Source organism: Petaurus breviceps, unplaced genomic scaffold, assembly GCF_028583685.1.
Source record: "Petaurus breviceps papuanus isolate PSGF00001 unplaced genomic scaffold, PetGlider_PUasm1.0 90681, whole genome shotgun sequence".
NCBI lineage: Eukaryota > Metazoa > Chordata > Mammalia > Diprotodontia > Petauridae > Petaurus > Petaurus breviceps.
Genome location: NW_027187307.1, coordinates 4,712,711 through 4,735,958, shown reverse-complemented (window position 1 = coordinate 4,735,958; position 23,248 = coordinate 4,712,711).

Here is a 23,248-nt window from a genome sequence, read left to right as displayed (position 1 = left end):
CATGGCCCTTTATTGAATGTAATTTTATTACATTGTGATCTGAAAAAATGCATTTAATATTTCTCCTTTTCTGCATTTGATTGTGAGGTTTTTATGCCCAGATACATGGTCAATTGTGTATTGTCATGCCAATGGGTGGAGAAGAAAGTGGAGAGGGGGAGAGATTTTGGAATTAAAGATAAAAATTGAAAAAAAGAATTCCAATTGATAAAAGTTGATATTGTATTTGAATAGAATGAATTTCTTGTGTAATCTTTTATATTTGATTTTATGTATTTACAAATACAATTCTGTGAACTCTTCCACAGTTCTTAGCTACTCACAAGACCAGGTCACAGGATGACTCTTTTCCCCAGAGACTGTATAGACAGTAAGTAGTAGAGTCAAGGTTAGAAAAAATCACCAACCCCATCCTCTAGCTGGCTGCTTTTGTGAAACTGAACACCCTTTAAGGCCCCATGATTCCCCTCTCCCAAGTTTGGCCTCCCCTGGCTTGGTGATTTACAAGATTTGGTTTTGATTCAGTTGTCTTTTGGTTTTATAGCACAGTTATTCCCATGAACCCTTCATAGTAACAAAGAAATTGAACAAAAACATCAATCCACATTCCATATAAGTCCTGCTTTCCCCCATCCCCATCTCTCTATTGAGAGATGTTCATCATTATGGATATTGGTCCTTTCAAATCACTAGAGTTCCCTGCTTTGCTCTCCCCTTTAAAATGTACTGTCTTTGCTTTTGTTTAACCCTTTTATTGATTTTTTTTAAATTGATGTAACACTATATTCCTGCTGTATCACTCCCATATCTCTGATACTTCCCTTCCAATAATATTTTTTTAATAAGAGGAAAAGATAGTTTGGCAAAACTAACCAATACTTCAAGAGCAGCATCTTACGTAGTATGGAGAGTTCAGTGCCTTTTAGTGTGGTTTTCATTTCCAACATTGAGTTATTGTGTATATTGTTTTCTTGGCTCTATTTCCTTAACTGTGCATCAGTTCATACAAATCTATGAGGTTTCTTGAACTCCCTCACTTGTCATTTCTTCCAGCCCAATAGTATTCTATGAAATTCCTGTGCCACCCAAATATCCGTGGAGGTGACTAACTGCTACATTTTTCAATGTTGTAGCACTAAGGTAGTTTCAGTTAAAGTATTGATGTTCATAGCAGAAGAATAAGAACAGCAAACTATTATTTGTTGTTGTTTTCATCAGTGTCATTTCGGCCTTTTTGTGGAAGAGAGAAAGGCACGAGTCTTGATTTCTTTTTCATCCTCCATTTATTGCCTGGAATCCAATCTTTTGATAAAGGATGAAGCACTTAGTGGAAAACTCTGTACTGGGGCCAGAAGTTCAACCCTATGTTTACCACTCACCACATGTAAGACTTTGGGCAAAGTCTCTGCAAACATCCTTGAGCCATGTTTTCCTGTTCGTAAAATGAGGGAGTTTGACAAGAGTACCACATGGGGACAGAGGAGGATAAAAATGATTCATTCCCCCAGGTCACCTCAGAATCCACTTCCAACTATGAGACAAAACCAATGCCTCTATCATGGCATCTCTCTTCCCCTCCATGCAACTGGTCTTTCCTTGGTGGAGTAGAGAGCCAATAGTTCCTGGTACAGGTAAAGGATCAGCAGTGGGACTAGAGGAATCTGTTTATATTTAGTCACAAGCCAATTGCAGTCTAGAGCAGCTATCTAGCACAGTAGAAAGAGTGCTGGACCTGGATTCGGGAGGACCTGAGTTCAAATCTGGCCTCAGACATTTACTAGCTGTGTGACCCTGGGCAAGTCACTTTACCTTGTTTGTTTCAGTTTCCTCATATGTAAAATGAACTGGACAATAAAATGGCAAACTTCTCCAGTATCTCTGCCAAGAAAACTCCAAATGGGGTCACAGAGAGTTGTACCCAACTGGACTAACATAACAGCTACAGTCTACAAAGCAAAAGGTGCTTCCTCCACTGTTTACTCATGAATATGAGTAAAAATGGTATTTTTAAAAACCTATTTTAAACATAAAAAAATCTTCCCCTTATCCTTCACCTCAGAAGATACAGGTAGACAGAGAAAGAGACAAACCTAGGACAACCCGACTCAAAAGACAAAGCAGGAGAGCAAAGCAGAACAGAGAGCCAGAGTGGTTGGATCTGGGCAGTGTTTCTTGCCATCCAGCTCAGTTATGGCCAAAGGCGCCTCTCTTTCCCGAGTGGGAGCAGACGGGCCACAGCTCATTCGGGACAGCGTGTATTAGTGCTATTAGAGATGCATCAGTTCCTTAAAGATTCTGCAAATCAGACATTCACCTGATAGCTGTTACTGTGGCTACCTTCTCCGCAATTGATTTCACATTTGTAAAAAGTGTATTAATACATTATATTTGTGTGTAAGACAATTCCCAGCAAAAAACCCAGACTTGAAAAAGTTACATATTGCCTAATGATGTGCTAGTGAAGGCACTTTATATCTGGGATTAAGAGAAGTGAAGGATGTGGAGGGAGCAGTGGAGAGATTTGGAGTCACTAACTTGGGTTGGAATCTCTGATATTTACTGTATAGGTGACCTTGGACAAGTCGCTTAATTGCTCCCCCCTCTGGAAAGTGAGAGAGGTCAATTAAATGACCACAAAGGCTCCTCCCAGCTCTAAACTTGTGAAGCTATGCATTCATAGGGTCTCCCGTGGGCCCTAGGCACACATTTTTCTCACAGTGATGATACAAATGAGGAAGGAAGGGGAAGAAAACTGGGTGAACCCATCTGTTTAATAACCTGAGTTTTCTCAGGTAGCTGTATTGCACCATTTCTCTCCAGGCTGCAGAGAGCCAGAAAACCCACACAGAACAAAGCCTCAAGGTTTGCTTGTTCTCCAAAGCTGGTGCTAAGAGAGCGTCCAGAGCTGCTGTCTGAGAGCCTGCCTCAAAAGGGGATCAGAGGAAAGGTGGGTGGAGGAAGGAAAAAGAGGATCAGGAGAGGGGGAGACAGGAAAAAGGGAAGGAAAAGGAGAGAAAAGAGGAGGAGAGGGGAGGCAAAACTGCCACGACCGCATTAAAAGCAAATGAAGGGAAATAAAATTAGCATCTTTATCGAAATTAAAAGCAAGGAAGTAGGAAATCTCCCTGTCTGGGGAAATCTCCTTTGTAGAATGGAGCAGGTGCTAGGGACCTTGGGAGGCTGGTTGCCATGACGATGCTATAAGCTCTTTTTAATCAATTAATTATTTATTTTTTAACTGTTACCCTCAAATCATCCAGGTTTTGCTACAGTAGTTTCTGGCCAGAACCCAGTTCATGGTTTGAATTTGCAGGATTGGAACCCAGGGCATGCCTTTAGGGTTCTGGTCTGCACTGGTTTGTTATGCCCAGGCCCCCACAAGCCTTATGTAACGATTCTGGTGCTTCCTGTGTCCATTCTAGAGAGGAGGGTGAATGGATCCTGGGCAGATCCCAACAAAACCCAGCAGAGGACATTTCATCTTCCTTCTAGGCCAATGGAAGGGTAGGCTGGGATCACCTCCTAGACCCTTCTGTGCAAAAAAAACTGCACAACCTTAAGAAAATCCATTCCTTTCTCTGGACTTCACTTTCCCACTCTGTAAGATGCTTAACTGACCTCGAAAGTCCCTTCCAACTCTAAGCCTATTTAGGACCCATGATCTTAAGGTGGAGCTGGTCCTTTATTGGGAAAGCTCCCTCCAGAGGTTCCCTGTGAAGGGACACCTAGCCATGTCAGGAAACCCTTTCCACAGCATTTCTGGGAGACGTTGACTTCTCAAGGAAGTGGGCTCAGCAGGGTGTGGGATGTGGAGTGGAGGGAGGCTTGGCTTCCAATGTTCTTGATTTAAGAGGAGCCTGGCAAGATGGGGGTGAGGAGGAAGGGGACCTGGCTTAAGGGTTTCTAGATGCTCAAGGCCAAAGTCCTAGAGGATGTGTACAACAAGCATCCGAATCGTCCAAACTGAACCTTTCCTTTAAGATTTGCAAAACGCTTGGCATCCTGTGACTCATTTAGTCCTCACACCAATCCTGTGAAGTCTGCAATACCATGCTTTCCTTTTTACACAGGGGGGAACCTGAGGCTCTGAGAGTAAAGGGGTTTGCTCAAGGTCATGCCACTGAGTACATGCCTGAGTTAGAATGCTGACTTCAAGCATACCTCTGTCTAGTCACGAGCATGGAGCCTTTGCCAGGGTAGATGCTTCCAGAATGTTTGGCAGAATTGAATCAACCCGCTTTTGTCATTTCCCTGTCTCTGCCTTGGAAGGGCAGACTAGTCCCACCCAGGGCCTTCAGGCAGCAAAGATGAATAATTGAAGGATGGAAACCCAGGAAATGTTCTTTCAGTGAAGAGTCCCTCGACAATGGGAATAAGCCGAGAAAGGCTGCATCTTCTGAGTGGAGGGGGAGGAGAGCATGCAGAGAGGTTCCTGACTGTGCCCAAAGAGACTCCTGCCAGAGGCTGGCCACAGAGCAGGAATTCAGGCCCTCTTGCTGCCTCCGTAGGCTGGTGAACACTCGGTACTCGGTAAGCTCGAGGCTTTTGCTCTGTGAGAGAGGAATGGCTTTCTACCCGTGTCGGCAGTCTTTTGGCATCATCAGCTGGCTGCTTCCTTTATCCTCTGGCCTTTTACAAGATGAAGAGAGCTCAAAGGGGAAAGAGGACAGATGGAGGGAGGCAGAGGCAACGTGTTGTTGGGCCTCATTCAGGCACCGCAGGGGAAAAGCAATTCACAGAAGCAACTTTCTCACTTGTGCAGCATCTGAGCCCAGAGCATGCTTCCGGCCTGAAGAGAGGCTCATTCCTAGATGGTGCCTTTCATGGGAAGCCTTCCTCAGGTGGCTCAAGTCCTCCTTCTAACACTGACTGCCAAGTATGTCCAGGTTTATTCCTCCCATTTTGCAGATGGGGAAACTGGGCAATTGAAGACATCATAGAAAGTGAGGGCTTCACATAAAACAGAACAGACTGGGATGTCCATGCAAAAATGCTGCCAGCAGTAGAGAGGAGCCTGAGTTGGGCTGGATGACAGGGATGGACTTGGAGGCTCCAGCCTGGCCCAGGCACTTGAGACAGGGTCAGGAACATCTAGAACTTGAGAGTCTGGGAGTGGGAAAGGAGCTCAGAGACCACTGAGGCCTCCTTGTGGCTGACCCAGAATCCCTGCCTTAACTTCCCCCAAGGGCTCATCCACTCTGCCAAAGGGGGCCCTAGTACTTACTCAGGCAGCCCCCTCTACTTCCACAGAAAGACCTCTCATGGTAAAGAAGTGGAAAGCTGCTTCTCTGCTGGATACTTGCCAGCTTCTCAAATGCCCTTCTTAAGCTACAGTCATGAGCTCCCACACTTCTAGATTTGGAACTGCAAGGGCTCTCAGGTCATCTCATAGTTCGCTCCTTCCATTTAGTGTGGAGATGGTTCCGGAAAGCCATGGGGGCATCGGCTTTTTGATGTTTCCAGGAGAGGGATCCTGTCACTTTGCCCAGAAGTGGGCCTGTACATTTTCTGAGCTTCTCACCGTCACGGAACCTGCTTGGCTTTCCCTGTGGTACTGTCCCAGCCCTGTTCGCGAGAAATGGGCTTGTTCTGAGCCCAGGCCTCCTTAATGCTATAGTCTAGAATTTGAGAGGGAAATGGCCTTCTCTGTGAAGATGGGCTCTTCTGGAGAACTATAGGCCCAGATTTAAGGTTGGGACCAGAAGATTTGCTGGGCTTTCAATGGTGTCACTGGCTACCGGCTTGATTTGGCTCATCTCCCCCAGCTCCATTTCAGTTTTGAGGGAGGGAAGAGGAGAGAAGAGAAGCATTTATTAAGCATTGCTATGTACTAGGCCAAGTATTGGTGATACAGAGAGAACAGTGAAACAGTGGCTTTCCTCAAGGAGCTTATGTTCCCCTGGGCTTGGGGGCAGGGATGAGGAACATAGATGTGTGTGTATTACACACACATACATACACACACACAAACAAATATATATCCCATATTATAAGGGGCTTCATTACAAAATGAAATAGTTTGCATTTTATCCAAGAGGTAATAGGGAGTCATGAATGCTTCTTGAGTAGGCCAATGACCAGGTTGCCCCTAGCTTCAGGAATATCTCGTTGGTGTCTTCTCAGTCTTTCTTCTTATCTTTCCTTTGCTTTCCTCTGTGCTAATAGATGTTGTCCTTTCCTCTAAACAAACAAACAAAAAGATAAAGCAAGACTATTTTCATTGCCACTGCCTTCCTTGTAAGTTGGTGTGGATGCACCTTTCACCAGGAAGCCACAGCCCCTCAGTGAAGATAAATGGGTTTGTCTTTGGGGACCTGGCCCTCTTTTTGTGCCTTCTCCTAGCACAGCTACTCAGCACCTTAGAAGTCTTTTCCCACTCCTTTCTGGCTCTTGGAAAAGGTTGCAGTAAATGAATTCTTGTGTGCCACCTCCCAACAGTCTTTTCATTTTTATCCCAATAACAATTCATATTTATATATATATATATATATATATATATATATCTTTAGAACTACGCAAAAGTTTGCAAAGCACCTTCTGTGACATCTCATTTGTGCCTCAAATTCCCTGTAAAAGACTCTACAGGCATTATTATCTTACAGTTTGGAAACTGAGGACTTGCTCATGGAGTCCCAGCTAGTAAGTGTCAGATGTGGGACTTGAACCGATTCCGGTCCTTTCTTCAGGGACCAATGCAATGAAGGCTTTAATGGGGGGATTTCAGGCATTAGAATGGAGGCTGGGAGATTAGGGGGCCTTCCAAGGCACACTGCCTACTCTGTGTACCCATCAGGTCAATCTCAATGCCTGCTCATAAAGCACCTCTCTCCATTTGTTCCCCAGGATTCATCCTGTATCTGAGGCGACAAAGGGCCTGGGTAGTCAGTGTGCTGGTGTCCTGAGTACCTTTGCAGCCCCCAGCCCACTCTGTCTTTTCTCAGAGCCAACTCATGATCTGCTGGCCCAAGAAGAGCCAGATGGGCCCCTCCTCCTCCTCTGATTTAGTCTGGAGGGGTGCCCAGCTTGACAGATGGCCGCATGCCCAGGGAGGGCACCGTCCTTTCGTGTACAGGCAGACACGACTCCAGGAGCACTCCTGGCAATGGCTTTGGGCAAAGGGGATGAGAAAGGATTGGGGGAGCCTTTCCTGGGGAACGCATCACTGAGCCCCCACTAAGGGCTTTGCTCCCAGGAGCAGTGGTCACAGTATGTGCTGATGGTTGTTTTTTTATGACTCTTCCAGCTTGATGAATAAACTAGGAGAAAACCACTTTGGGCAGCTCTTAGCTGTCTGTTATGCCCACACAGCCAGAAGAATTCCTGTAAAATCTTGCCTGAGGGGAATGGGGAACAGCCAATGGGGAGGGGAATGGAAAGGTTACTAACAGCTGGCGTGGAAGGCCTTCCCCATCCTTTCTCCCCAGACAGCTGCAGAACCATGCTACCATCACCCCTTCCTGTCCTCCCTGGGCCCCCTCCCTGCTCCTCGAGGCTCCTCATTTCCCCAGGGCCAGTTTAATTTGCCCAGGATTGAAAGCATCCTAGCCGAAGCAGCTGGCCTCAGTAGTGCTTAGATAACAAGTGCATGGCCGACCAAGGCAGCTGGAAGGCTTGTTGGTTGCCATGGTGAGCAGTGGGGGGAACCCATCCTCCCCACCCCCGGAGGATGAGGGAACTGCTCCTTGCAGCTTTTTTGTTTGTTGGTTTGGATGAGTTCTGTTGGCTTTTCTCTCCTCCCCCCACTTAGCTCTCTCCCTCTCCAATCACTGAAACAGAGATTACTGGGAGCCAAAGTTGCTCCCATCTCCCCCTACGAGAGAGCCGGGCCTTCCCTTCTTTGGAGAAGATTCCTTGGAGGAATGAGTGTGGAAAACAAGATGTGATATCTCAGTGGCATAGCCTAGCAGCCCCTGACAGACAGTTTGGAGGAATGAATGGGAGGAGACCCCCAACTGGCCTCTCTCCAGAGCCTGGAGTGTCTCCCTCCCTTCAGCCTTTGCATATCTTATCAGGCAGCCAGACTAGAGGCTTGTCCAGTGGGGAGGTCATTGTGACATTGGGCATGTGGAGCTTCTAGAAGGGGACAGGGGCGATTGCCCACGAGTCTGGGCCTGTGCAGACAAGGTTTCAGGGCAGATGACAGCCCAGCTTCACTGTCTATCCCCCAGCCTGCCTCCCCATCCTTTGCTCAGGCTCTAGTATTTGACTGTGGGATACCGTGTTCTGCCCATCTGGGGTGGGTGGGTCGCTGACCAATGGATGTGCCACCAAAGCCGTTTCTTCTCCCTTTGATCACCCTGGGCCCCTTGAACATTTATGTTGGAAGGGTCGACTCAGGCCACCACCTGCTCATGGACACGTTCTGGTATTAGAGTCTGGCTTCTGCCTGGGTTCAAATCTCACCTCGGGGTTTAGAAGTAAAGACATCTGATGTGACTCATATGCCCTACAGTCCAAAGAGTTCTCTCTGGACCAGCCTGGGTACCATTTTCCTGCCCTTTGTCTGATTTTCTAGCATTTGGAGACTGAACCTGAGCTTGTCCTATTTGAATCTGGTCTCAACTGTGTCCTATGGCAGATGTCACAGCCCTGTGTGTTTGGGCCAATTGTATGACTTTGGAGAAACCTTTTGACTCCTGTGAACCCCAGTTTCCTTAGCCATAAAATAAAGGTAGCTGTTCTTGTCCTCTCTACAACCAATGAGGGAAAGCCTACCTCCAGCGAGGGTGTCTTATAGTGTCTGGTGAAATGAGGAGGCCTGCTCAGTCTGGGAGCAGCTTCCACTCTGCTGGGTGGATTCCCAATCTCTTTTTTTTTTAAGCAATTGGGGTTAAGTAACTTGCTCAAGGTTACACGGCCAGGTGTTTCTGGGTGGGTGCTAAGTGTCTGAGCCCGGGATTCGATCTCCAGGTCTTCTCAACACTGGAGCCGGTGCTCTTACTTGCTGTGCTACCTGGCCGCCCCAGAAAGTGAAGTTATAAGTATTTTTGTACTTACAGGTTCTTTCCTTTTTTTTTTTTTTTGCTTTTTGGAGGGCAATTGGGGTTAAGTAACTTGCCCAAGGTAACACGGCTAGTTTTTAGTGTGGTTGTGAAGTATCTGAGGCTGGAACCGAACTCGGGTCCTCCTGACTCCAGGGCCAGTGCTTTACTTGCTGCGCCACCTAGCCGCCCCACTTGCTGCGCCACCTAGCCGCCCCCCCCCCAATCTCTTTTATGGGCTGGGGAAGGGGAGGGAGGAAAGGATGAGGAGAGAAAGGAAGCAATGAGAAGAATGTGGGGCAGGTGCAGGAGAGAGAGACAGATGGAGAGACAGAGAGACAGACAGAGAGACAGACAGAGAGACAGATGGGGAGTCAGAGAGACAGATGGAGAGACAGAGAGACAGACAGAGACAGAGAGACAGACAGAGAGAGATAGACAGACACACAGAGAGAGATAGAGAGACAGAGAGACAGATGGAGAGACAGAGAGACAGAGAGAGACAGAGAGACAGACGGAGAGACAGATGGAGAGACATAGAGACAGAGACAGAGAGAGATAGAGAGACAGAGACAGAGAGACAGATGGAGAGACAGAGACAGACGGAGAGACAGAGAGACAGACAGAGACAGAGAGACAGATGGAGAGATAGAGACAGACAGAGACAGAGAGACAGAGACAGACAGAGAGACAGATGAAGAGACAGAGAAAAGAGACAGAGAGACAGACAGACAGACAGAGACAGAGAGAGATAGAGATAGAGACAGAGAGACAGACAGAGACAGAGAGACAGACAGAGAGCGAGGGTGCCAGCAGCCTGGGCACAAAGCACAGGGGCTAGACTATGAACACAGGATCACTGCACTAAACTGAGCACCACTGATTTCTGGGAATAATGTGAGATATTTTCCTTGTGGAGTGAAGCCTGTTTGTACCCTATGTAGGCAGCCCATTATCAAGGAGGTAGGGGAGCAATGAAGGATCCAGGGCCTTAGACTAAAGGCCAAGAAATCACTACCTGAGTGTCTGCAGAAGCAGGAAGAAAATTAATGGGAGCTGACATTTACATAGCACTTTAAGGCGTATGGGGAATCTCACATCTGTTAGAACTCATGTGGCTTTTTCAATAGCCTGAGGAAGGAGATATTACAGATATTATTATCTCCATTATACAAAGGAGTAAACTGAGGTCCAGAGATTAGCAGTCACTTTCTCTAGGTCCTAGTGGCAGGATTTGAACCCTGTGCGTCACAGATCCAGGTCCACAAGCAAACACCAAGAAGTCTCCTTGGGGGATGGGACATGAGGGCTGCCTCGTTTCCTTGCTTGGGAGGGAGACGAGGCCAACACCCATAAAACAGGACAATGCCAAGAAGGGCTAAAGGAAGTGGGCTAACCAGCAAGGACCCCATCTAGAAAGTGAGTGCTCTCTGGTCTCAAGGGGAACAGGTACCATGAGAACCAGGGAGCTCTCACCATCTCACCACCTAGCTGATGGTTAAGCTTGGCTTTTGAGTTGAGCGTGCAAGAAGTCAAGTCTGAGCCTTTGGGCTGGAGCCCAGGAGGAGCTTTTGTGCTCTGAGCCCAGCAGGGTCTCTGTTCCATGGCCGGCATTGTTGCCTCCCTGATATGTGAAGGCCTTGGTCTACCACATAGCATGTAACTGTCCGTCTCCCTCCTCCAACAGTCTCCAGTTGATGCCAAAAGCAAGCAGCTCCACTCTGTGGTGGGCTCCACTTTCCAAGGACCTGTCCAGGCCTTCTGATTTAGCCTCCTCAGAGTGTCCAACGTCGGCACTCATCCCGTCCCCCACCCTCACGTAGCTCACAGTACTAATGAAAGGCCAAGCGTCTGGTCTGCTTCTTGATACCATCTTGGAAATTACCCTTGCTGCCCCTTAGCCTTCACACTGACTTTGTCCAGGGCCACCTGCCTTCTGCGGCCGCCAGCTTGGCCCAGGAGACACTTGGCCATTTTTCACTGTCTAGGCTGATCACCATCTCTGGAGCTCTGTGGTACCTGGATGTGCAGGGTTCCTTGGAGGGACCATTTGCCTGACCAAGCTTCCCTTTAGGGAGCTAAGTCCTTATGAGTCCCACGGGCCTTTCTCCATCCCAGCTTTTATTCTAGCCTTCTTCCAAAGGCCCAGATCCAAGGGAATGGCTTAGGGATGGGAATTTATCAATCAGCTTCAGTGGAGTGGGATGGAGGCCTGAGGGTCAATAAGTCAACAATCAAGTACCTTTTTTGTCGGTTCCTATCTTGTTAAGGAACCATTGTCAATGACATGGAAGAACCCCCACAACCCCAGAAAAAGGTCCTTGCCAGGGGATGGTGTGGTGCTGCACATACACTGGGGCTTCTTATATCTGCTTGGCTCCGTTCCCCACAGCCATATTCTAGCTCCCCATCTTCTCCCACAAGGGTAGGTCCTATATCGTTGCATTTCTCCCAAGAATGCACTCTTTATATAGAGAGATTTAAAGAGTGTAGGCTTGGTACACAGGAATACAGGCCACACAGGGAGTGCCATCACAAGTGTGGACTTGCCCCTAGCAAGTCAGAAACTCTGAGTTCTACCACGCCCTAAGTCACATTGGGCCTTGGTGACCACATCTGTGTAATGAGATCATGTACATGTAAGTGCTTTGTATACCTAATGGCACATAGGAACTCTAGCTATTCTTACCCCCAACAAGTGGTCAGTAGCCTCTGCTCGAAGACTTTGGGGGAGAGCAGGTCACCTCTCCAGGTCCTCTCAGTCCTCTTTAGGACAGGACAGCTCGAATTGCCAGAAAGTTCCTGCCATCCAGGATCCTAGTACTGCCCTTTGGGGCCCAGCAGTGCAAGGCTGATGCCACGTCTGTGTGATGGTCCTTCAGATATGTGAAGATAGCTTTTATCAGCAGCAGCAGCCACGAGCACACACACACTCAGGCGTGCACACACATGCACACACATACACAAATGCACACGTGTGCGTACACATGCACACGCATGCACGTGCGCGCACACATATACACATGCACACACACATACACACACACTGCTTCTAGGCTAAGTGTGTCCACTTGCTTCAGCTGATTCTTACGTGGAATTGACTATCCAGGCCCTTCCCCGTTCTGATTGCTCTCCTCTGGATCCTCTCCATCTGGCCTTCTCCATGCATCTGCACACAGGCTCCAGCTGTGACCTACCAAGGCACAGGACAGTGGTGGTACTATCTTTTCCTGCTCCTTCCTTGACTGTCATATCAGGGGCGTACTGACAGACTGATTTCCACTGAGCTTGCACTCACTGAGTGTCACTCGTGGGCTCCTCTGTAGGGAGCTCCAGCTTGACCATGGAAAGGAAGCTGTGTCAGATGACTTAGTGATCCGAAGAATCCAGGAATGACAGGGTTTCAAATCAGTGAAAACACAGGAAGGAAAAACCAGGTTGAGAGAATGGGGCTCACAACTAAAAATAGCTGTCATTTTTTTGTCCTCTTCTTCCTTTTTTTTTTCGGGGGGAGAAGGTTGTGCGGGGGATCGAGGAGGGTGGTAGAGATGGCCAGGACGAAAGAATCATTTGTTCTGACTGCTCTGGAGAGAGGTGGGTGTTTGTGACTTCAATTTTCTGGATCACTTCCCAGAACAGTCATATAGTCCATGGATCAAGCACTCACTTCTTTCATGGTGGACTGGACTCCCCCTCACATGGTCCCTGGGACCCCCCCTCCCCATTCTGGGCTCTGATGACTCTTTCTGGGTTAGGAAGAATGAGGCTTCAACTTTGGCCCCTGATCCAGGCTGCCTGGGAAATAAAGGCCAGCCACCACTGGCTGGTTATCATATGGCAGAGAGACCCTGTTTGTAGATAATGAATCCTCTTTGGGAGTGGAAGTGGTGGAGGAGCAGCTGGTCCAAAGCTCTGGAACTCTGGGAGTCTCCTTGGAAGGGATGGGAGGGAGGCACTTAGCCCACCCCCTGCCCTTGTCTCCCTTCACTGGAATAGAAACAAAGTCATGAACTCTGTCACCTGGTCACGTTAGGTAAATCCAGTGTGGAAGATCCTCAAAGTGTCCCTCTGGCCCAGGGGCTGGCAGTTGAGATTTAGAACAGACCTGCTCCCAACTGCCAGGGAGCTTTTGGAGTAGATCATGGAAGCCCAGAGCAGGTGGTGGCAAGAAAGATGTGGTTCTCTTGGGAGGGGTCCCTCTTCCCTGCTCTCTGCACAAGATCATACTGTGGAACTCTGCCTTGATTCTCATTCATGAAATGGGGACGACTCAAGACCACACGCACCCCACTGGCCAGATGTGTGTTTGGCCCATGGCCTCTGACCCTGACCATGACCATGAGCCCGAGTGAGGGTCACTGAATCTCTGAATTTTAGAGTTAGGAGGGGCCTCAGTGGCACCCAGATCTGAACAAGGATCCTCACTATACTATCCCCAGCCTCTGCTTAGAGAGCTGGCAGGGAGGGAGAGCTGGCCCCCTCTTGAAAAAAGCCACTCCACTTTGGGGTAGAGCTCACTGGGAAGTTTTTCCTGGTACCAAGTTTAAAGTTGTCTCTTTTCACCTTCTTCCCTCCATTGTTGCTGCTGCACGTGCCCTCTGGGGCCGCGCAGAGCAATGTTAATCCTTTCATGTGCCAGCCCTTCAGATACTAGAAGGCAACCATTGTGTCTGCCTTGAGTCTTCTCTTCCCTGGGCCTGTGAGCCTGTTCTCACATGATGTGGTGGCAGGGCCCTTCACCCTCCTGGCTGCCCTCCTCTAGATGCTCTCTGAGTGATGGACATCCTTCTCAGACTGGCACCCAGCATCACATCCCCTACTCCAGATGTTGTCTGACCAGGGTTGACCACAGCAGGACTCATGCCTTCTTCCTGGAAGTTAGAATTCTTGATGGAGCCCAAGACCATGGTACCTTTTACATTCACAAGATGGGCAGCCTGAGGCTCCCCAAGGTGATCGAACTTGCCCAAAGTCACACAACTTATCCTAGATTGTTTCTTGCCCCTGGATCACCTTCCAGGGGAGTGTTTAAGACAGTCGTCTTGGCCAACCTTGACCCTACTGGCTGCCTGCCTTTGGAGAGACCCTCTGGCAAGGGCACTGTTGGAATGAATCTAGGCTGGCTTCTACGAAGATGAACCTACTTGGAGACAGGAAAACAAGGTCCCCTTCACCCTACCATCTTGCGGCCATTGATCCTGGATGGTGAATCCTGTAGGAGCCCTAAGCTTCCCAGCAACTACTCTTCAGCCATTCTTGGCCCATAAGTCTGTGGTTGACTGACACCAAACCAGGTAAAGAGACTCATGCCACCTTGTCCCCCAACAAGCTGGTTCTCTGTCTCACCCCTCCAGGAAGGAGCATGCCCTGAGGGCAGGCAGGCAGGCAGATTTTTCTCCACCTACCCCTTCCACCTCCACCTGAGGTGAGGCTGGTAAGGAGGGGAGAAAAAGAATAAGGGGGAGGAGGGAAGTAGAGGGACCTTGGCCAGGAAAGCAGAAAAAGAACAGGGAGGTGTTTTGGCCTCAGAAAGAGTATCCAGAGGGGAGGCCTGGCTAGACCTCCAGCGACCACATCCAAGCCTCAGACTAACCATGAGGAACAGCCAAAAACATGAGAGAAGGAGAAGGGCTACCCGGCCCTCCTCCAGCAGCAAGGAGGCCTGGCCTCAAGCAAGTCTCCTGGCCCACAGACACTGGCCAGGGAGCTCTTCCCCCAGAAAACCTAAGTTGCTGGGGGGGGCCACTGTGCTGCTTGGGGCTAGGTTTTTATTTTCCTCCTTTAAAGCAAACATTGCTGCAACATTGAGAGCCCCAGGAATGGGCCTACGTGTCTTGAGGACACTGGGCACAGATTGCTGGGGACTTCTTTGCTGGCATCTGTGGCCCAAGAGATACTCCTGAGGTTCCTGGGATCCTAGAGCCTAACTACCTCATTTTACAGAGGAGGAAACTGAGGCCTTTCTTGGCATGAAGGCATCTTTGATTCCACCACACCATGTGCTACAGAGGATACTTTCTACCTGTATGGGCCTCAGTTTCCTCACTTGCAAAATGTAGGTGCTAGATTACATGACCAACTCTAGATTCATGTAGGATGATCAATACACAAGGGTTACATCTGAGACCCTGCTACCCTGGATGGGAGCTTCTTGTTTCTCCCTTCAGGGCCTCACTGGCCTGTGGACTGCTCAAACTTTCTCAGCCCATTTGGGTTTCTGGTGTGAAAGGCAGTATTAGTCTGGATCCCAATGCAGGTTCAAATCTTGCCCAGACACTTCCTTATTGTGTGACCCTGGGCAAGGCAGTTCTTTTGTCTGACCCTCAGTTTTTCCATCTGTAAAAGGGGTGCATAATCCTTGCATTACCTGTGTCCCGTGGTCATTGGGAGGTCTTCCAAGTCTGAAGGATTTCTTCATTGGGGGGGGGGGTGGTTTATATCCCTCTAACTGGTAAAACTCAGGGACCCCTTTCCAGAAACATGTTTTTCAATACCTGAGGGAAATGCCAAGTTTCAGTTAGAGGTTACTGAAAATAAAGATGTTAATTGTTTTCCTAGCCAAATTCATGCTATCCCCCCAATCTCTCCCTGGGCCTGTTGGGGCCTAGCTTTAAACCCCCTTTGGGTCAAACAAAAGGGAGCTCTTGTGGCCATAGGGTATGGGCCCAGAAGAGCATCACTCTGCTCTCTCCCAGCCCAGGGTCAGCTCTTTCTCTTGTCTTAGGGGTCAGCAGTTGGTACAGGATGGAAGGGAAGGATGGTGGAGGAAGAGGGAGAAGGAAGAAGGAGGCTGCTTGGTGAGGAGAGGAGCTTGGCTTGTTCATATAGAAGCTGGTCCAGTCCAGGAATCCTGTGGCTTGTTCTCTATCTCCTCAGGGCTAGGGGAACCCATTAAGGGCCCAATAGCTGAGCTCCACAGGCTCCACCCTTCCCTCAAGACCCCAGTGCTAATGAGCTGCCCATCTCTCTTCTCCCTGCAGGCCTGCCTGCCATTTTGGAGGACCACTCCTTCCTCTTCAGGCCTGCTTGAAGTGGGGGCTGGGAAGGGAGACAGGCAGCAGCCACTAAATTGGGAAAAGATGGGGTAAGGCTGGTGATGGGCTTTACATGGGTGAAAGCCATTCCCAAGACACCAGAGACACTTTCAAGACCAAGGGAGTGAGAGGTGGCCCAAGGGGGCCCTTTCTTACTTCTGCCTTGTGAACAGGGCCTGAGCTGATTTAGCCGAACTTGCCTTCCCCCTCACCTTGATTGGGCTGCCTGGCCCCCACTGGTCCTCTAGGAGCTTGGAAACCAAGCAGGGGCAGAAGCTGGGGAACAGGAAGGATGAATCCATGAATGAACGCTCTCTGAGGGCCAAGGACAGAGCCAGACAAGGTTCATGCCAAGGACCCCTGGGGAAGGAGGGATGGTTTTCAATTGAGAGGGCCAAGGGCAGGATCCTGGAGGCAGAAAGTCTAATACAAATTTACTGCATGGTACCCAAGCAAACCACTTCCTGCCCTTTGGGCCTCAGCTTCCCCATCTATTAAATAGGCCAAAAGCATTTTCTAGAAAACTCCGGAGGAATGAGAACTGTGACAAAAGCCTTGAGGAGGGCTTTGCAAAGGTTCTGATCCCAGCTGCCTTGGAGCTGAAGCAGCCAAGCCCTTCTCTGGGAAGATCTCAGAGGAAAAGTGAGTGGAAGGGGAGCCTCCAGGAGGCAGGGCCTGGGTTTGGCCCCGCCCCCAACTTGTTAGGGGCTTACAGGGTGTGTGTGGGTCCCAGCACTGGTGGAGGGCTGCTCCAAATGTCATTCTTCCAGAGTGCTGAGCCTTGAAGAAGACTTCCCTGGAAGGTGGGAGCCTGAGCTCTGAGGGTCCATCCAGGCCATCATTTTACAGAAGGGGAAACTGAGGGCCAGAAAGGGGATTGGCCAAAGACACAGAGGTGACCCATGAAACCGGGACTTGGAATGGAAGACAAACTCAGTATTAGTCAAGAGTGTGCTGGGACAACCCCCAGAGCTGTTACTGTCTTAGCCTGCATTTCAGAAGGCAGCATGCTCAGGGCTAGGGAGGCAACAGGACCCTGGAGCTGCACCTGGAAGGAAGCAGAGATCTTTGGCTTTGGAAAAGAGAAGACGGGGAGGGACATGGGAGGGACAGCCCTTGGGTTGGGGAAAAGGCAGAACCCAGCAATGGGAGAAACTGCAGAGAAATAGATTTAGGCTTGATGCTGGAGAACTTTGCTCACACATAGAGCTACCCCAGAGTGGAATGGGCTGCCCAGAGCCTCAGTGGGTCTCCTGTCACTGGCCACCTTCACGCAAAGGCTGGATGAGCACTGGCTGGGGACACTGTGAGTGGCAGGGCACCTGGATGGCCCCTGAATGCTCTTCCATCTGTGAGGTTATGGGGTTGGGCAGCAGAGCCAGCTTCAAACCAGGACCCTCCCAGCAGCCTCCCAGAGGGCCTTGCAGGAGGCCAGTTCTGTGCTATTAAATGCTTACAGGGTACCAGGCACTGTGTGGGGGTGCATATAAATGCAAGCAGGACAGTCCCTGCCCTCAAGGACACGAAGCGTGGTATGAAAGGGAGTGGAAGGAAGGTGGCCAGAGGAGACATGTCCAGGAGGGCCCGGGACATGCTGGCGTGGCCTGATTCCTGCTACATAAGGCAAAGTATTCACATGCAGGTGGGTGGTGGCGGCGACCAAGAAAGCCAGGATGTGCCAGATGATCTCTAAGACTCGTGTGATTGGGGCATGCATGGTACTCTGAAGGAACCAAACAGGAGGCTGATCTCCCCTCTTCCCCACCTGGCTAAGGGGTCCTGCAGCCCCCCGACACAGTAGGATTGGAGAAGTGGACCCCCAGTGGAAGATGACGGATATGGAGAACCTGGGGCCCAAGACAAAGCCAAAAAAAATCCCTACTCTCAGGGGTGCCCAGTGAGGCCTAGCCACTGGGGAGGGCTACTCATCTGCCTTCGGAATCTGCCCGTTTGCAGTGGCCACACCCCAGTAAAACTGTCTGAGAGCTTGGCTAAGCCAGGCACAAAGGTGGGTGAAGCAGATGCCATGGAGAGCTTAGAGATTGAGCAGATGCTGAAGATGCCAAGGTCGTCAATTGCACCTTGGGCCCTTGTCTTGCCACTGGACTTTGATGACTGGTGAGGACTCTGCTGAGGACTCTGTGCCACTCTGCCTCGCTGAAATCCAATCGATGTGCAATCCAGATGCCACCCACAATGCCATCGGTCCTCTCTGAAAATGAAGTACAACAGCTCTCCTCTCCAAAAGGAATAGTCACTTCAGGAGGGAGCAAGTCTTAACAACAGGTCTGGGGAGGAAGTGGCTTCTGAGCTGTGGCCTTGAAGGAACCCACCAAGGGGAGGTGAAGAGGGAGGACTACTTGTGTAAGTCATGGAAGTGGGACATAGAATGTCATTTACAGAGAACAGATAACTTAGATTAGAATGGGGAAATGTGTGAATTCAGTTCAATAAACATTTATCCATGTGAAGGGAAATTGATGTGTGGAAAATAAGACTGGGGGAGGCCTTCAGTTCTTGCCTGGAGAGCTCCTAATTCGATCCTTGAGGCACTAAGGAGCCACTAAAGATTGAGTGGAGAGAGTGACAAAGTCAGTCCTGTGCTGTAGGAAAAGCTGGGCTGGAGAAAAAGGCCACTTGGGTCAGGGAGCCTAATTGGGAGGCCACTGCAATAACCCAGAGGAGAGATGATGAAGGCCTGAATTAGGGCAGGGCTCTGTGAGTGCAGAGAAGATTGGTGAAAGACGTGTCATTGGAGCAGAATAAGCACGGCTTGGCAAGCCTGGCTGCAGAGGAGGAGGGAGAGGGAAGTGGAAAGGGTGACCCCCAAGTTTAGACACCTGCTCCTTAACCCCGGGGCTACAGACTCTTTTCCCGCCAAGGACTCATGGCTAGATTGGGGCAGGGGGAATGGACCTAGACAGGAAAATGACTGCATTTTTTTTACTAGACTTTAATTGAAATTAATTATCTTTGTCAGTTATTTAAAAGCATGATTCTGGGCAAGGGTCCAGAGGTCTTAGGGGCCTCCCAGGCTTCCCATCTGCAGGATCTCTGCAGGCCCCAGGGTCCTCCCAGGCTGCCCAGGATCTCCACAGGCCCCAGGGGCCTCCCAGGCTGCTCAGGATCTCCACAGGCCCCAGGGGCCTCCCAGGCTTCCCATCCACAGGATCTCTGCAGGCCTCAGGGTCCTCCTAGGCTGCGCAGGATCTCCACAGGCCCCAGGGACCTCCCCAGACTCTTCACCCAAGGAGACGAAGCAGGGTGAAGAAGATCCCAAGCATAGTGATCACAAAGCTAGTTCTAGAGTCTAAGACCCCAGATAGGAATCCTGCCTTAGCTTTGCCACTTCCAAGCTGCTGTATGACCTTGGATGATGGCCTTCTCCTCTCCCGGCTTTAAGCTGGCAGAGCTGGACCAGCTGGAAATCATGTGAAGCCCCTGCTGGCTTTGAAATCTCTGATCATGCTTGGTGAAGTGGTCCAGGGTTTCACAGCCTCGCAGGCCAGGGATCCCAACCAAGTCTAGCTTCAATCCTTCCTGCCAGTGCATACACTCGCCTTTCTGGCTAGTCTTTCCTGTCCACTTCTCAACACAAACGGGCAGGCTGCTGTCAGGGAACCGTCCTTGTGCCAGGTGGGCAGGAAGGAATCCTTCCGGGCAGGCAGCAGCTGCGGGAGCAGTGGCTTGGGCCCTAGGGCCTCTCTCCTCCTGGCCTCTCAGATGAGGGGCCACCTTCCTGAATGTGTATGGGGTGGGGAAAGGCTAGCCTGCTTAACAGCAGTCTGAGTGGAGCAGGGAGCAATGCTTTGTGGGGAACAGGTGGAGAAAGGGGACCTGCTGCCACCGTTTCCTTTGGAGTCCTCCCCAGAGCTTCTGGCTTCATTCAGCATGTGGAAATAATTACAGCACTTGAGAGGGCCTGAGTGGTTTTCATGGATAACCAAGGAAGGAGCCTGCAAAACTCCTCTGGTTTGGACTGGGGGCGGGTAAAGAAGAAGGGGCGACCTTGAGTTGGGGAGGTGCTCCTGTCTCTACCGAGAGCCTAGGACTGTGCCCCCTGGTTGCAGCTGAGGTTAGGCCTCAGTCCATGGCTTCCTGGTGGCCAGGGATGGGCTGAGGGGTCCACACGAAGTTCTCCAATGCCCACTCACCAGTTCACTGAAATGGGAATGCCAAGTATTGTACCCAGGCTCACCAGGATATCATTCGGGAAGGATGCCATCTCTGTGCTTTCCCACCCTGGGTGATGAAACCAAAGGGCCAGGACTACCTTGCCAGAACATTGGGTAGGAAGCTTGGCTGGGGGGGGGGGAGGGGAAGATCTCAGCAAGGGGCTCTCCAGCCTCAAAGGGCCCCTCCTACAGTGGAAGGATGTGTTTGGCAGGCTGTCTCAGTGAGGGCCAAGGGAAGGTGGGTATATGCACTGGCAGGGATCTCTACCCACAGAAGGGACACCCCTGGTGGGCAGAGGTCAAGTCTTGGGGGATCAGTCAAGTCCACCCAGACCCAAATGTTCCTTTTCTCTCCCGTTCCCCCGAGTGGGACTGGTATCTTGCAGGGCCTCTCCTCCACATGAGATTGCTAGTAAGGTCTAGGACTGAGAGGTCAAGGATGAAGGGAGGCAGGGAGGCTGAGACCCTTGGACCTTGCCTCACCTTGGCTGTGGCTTGACTCTCAATTGACCACGATGAATCAAAGTTTAAAGAGCCGATATACCTTAAGGATTCTTTACTGGAAACTGACTTACCCAAGTATCTGAGAGTGGGTTATCTTTGTGGGGAATTTCCTGGACCTCTCCTCTGCCTGGGAACAGCCTGGGATTTCAGAGGAGGTCAGGGTTCGAGGGGAGGCCCCTGGTTCACATCTTGACAAGTGTCTGCTGGTAGCTGAGATGTCTTGTTTGGGAGCCCCCAGATGGCCCCCCCACTGGCTGTTCCCCAGCCCAGATGTGAACCTTAACCTTGGCTCTTATCCAGTTGTCTTGGTGCTTTGGCACATGTGCCCCTGCTGGTGCCCCACCAGCACAGTTTATAGTAGAGGTTTAGTGAATACTTGTGGTTTAAGGCTTGTGTAGCTCAGACTTCCTGTCACCTATCCTCTAAGGCATGATGCTAGGAAAAGGCGCTTCCTCATCCCCAGCGGTGCCACCTCCAGGTGGACCAGGCTGCCTTGGAAGGTGGGAGCTGGCAGTGTTCTTATTTGTCCTTCTTTCTGGAAGAGGACCAATGACGTCATGAGGGTCAATTGGATTTCAGTGAAGTCCAGTTGTGCAGTTGTCAGCCTCACCTCTCCTCCAGAGTCCTCAAAGTCCAGTGGCAGGACAAAAGTCAAGACTGGCCATGTCCCAGGATGCAATGGATGTCCTTGGCCTTTCTGAATTAGGGTCTTTCCAACTCTCAGTTTATCTGAGCCCATACCCATTCAATGATCAAGGGCTAGGTAAGAATTGAGACAAAAGATGGCCTAATTTACTCCTACAAAAATATCAGTCAGGGAGGGGAAGAGCCCCCAAATTTCTGGCCAGGAGAGAAAACAATGGCTATTTACATTCATTGTTAGCTGGTGACTTTTAAGACAAGACTGGGTGGCTCATGGTTCGGGATTCTCTGACTCCCGCCTTCTCTCTGCAGACCACAGAGGTGGGTGGCTAAGAGGCAGATGTTATGGACCTTAGGAGAAGTGGTTCTGTCTTTGACTTGGCACATGGCTGTGTGCAAGTGGTTGGGCTGTCTGGGAGCCCTTTCCATCGTGTCTGCTGTCATTGGGCTTTGGGATTCTGAGATTCCCAATGTGTCCTTTTTCTGCCACTGGCTGGGGGAGTGGGGGCCCCATTTCCCTAAGTCTTGCAGGGGCTTTGAGGGATCTAGGCCTGCTGGGTTACTTTGGTGGGTTTCTACTTCCCTTCTCCTGAAAGACTTTGGACCGCCAGGCAATCTTCAGCTCTGTCCCCAGCACCTGTACCCTTGCCTTTTCTCACCCCATCCGCTCCTAGAGCCCGAGTCATAACTAGAGGTTTTCATCCTTCCATCACATCCCACAGCCCACTCTGCAAGCTTGCCAGACTTGACCCATACGGGGAGGCATAAGGTCTAGGAAGGCCAGGATACGATGTTGAGACACAGCATGTTGCCAGATGCCCAAGCCTCTGCCCCTAGGCTTAGAACAAGTCTAGAAAGTATCCCATCTCTTGCTGGTATTATCAGAACGAGGGATATTTCCCAACAGCAAAGAACCTTATATAGATAATGAATTCCTCTAAAGAGTTTTCTCTCAGCTGAGATTAGGCCTCCCTCCTGACTCCAGAGTCTGAGGAGTAAGTTTCTAATCTTGCCTCTGCTCCTTACAACTTGTGTGACCTTGGGCAAGTCACTAAACTTGGGTCTCAGTTTCCTTATTTGTAAAATGAAGAGGTTAGGGTTATGAGTGGTCTCTAGGGTCCCCTCCAGCTTTGGATCTTGGAGTGTATGACCCCCCATTAGCCTCCCTGGCCTCCATAATGGTTGAGTACCTCTCCTGGGTCCTTGGGGGAGCAGCCACTTGGACATACACGGTGGGCCAGGAGAACCTGCCTCCCACGACCTTGCTGGGAGATAAGGCACACAGTGAGCCCCGAGTAGAGGCTGGGGCTGCCCATGGGGGAGCAGCGGACAGTGAGCTCCTTGGAAGGGAGGTGTGACCCCCAACATCGGCTGCTATTCTAGGTGCCCAGATACCATCAGTTGGCCTCAGCATTGCATGAAGCAAACTGTTTACCACTTCTGACACAATTGTCCATTGTTGCAGAGGCACCCACTGCTCTAAGCATCAGGCAGCTGCGGAGAAGGCTGGCACTGCCCTCTGGAGGGATACCTGGGGAGTGCTGGGGAGCCGAGCTGGGCTCTGGAGAGCCTCTCCAAAGGGATCTCAGGTGATTGGGGCAGAGCTGGGGAGAGCCCCTCATTTGCCAGCCCACGTGGCCACATTCCATTTGCTTGGCATTCCTGTGACTGTGCTGTCACAAGGCCCAAGAGAGGCTCCTTCTGTAGGCCTGCTGGGCCCCAAATCCAGAGTGCAGACAGGAGGCCATCCTCTGGCATCCATTTGGCCTTTGGAGAGAGACATGGAGAGGGAGGCAGGGCAGGACAGATGGTGTGAAATGGGAAAATGTAGTGGGTAAGTTGGGGTATGGAATTTCATTGGCATTCGTCTTGTCTTCTTCCAAGTAGGCCTAGTCATAGCCCTATCTGCTGA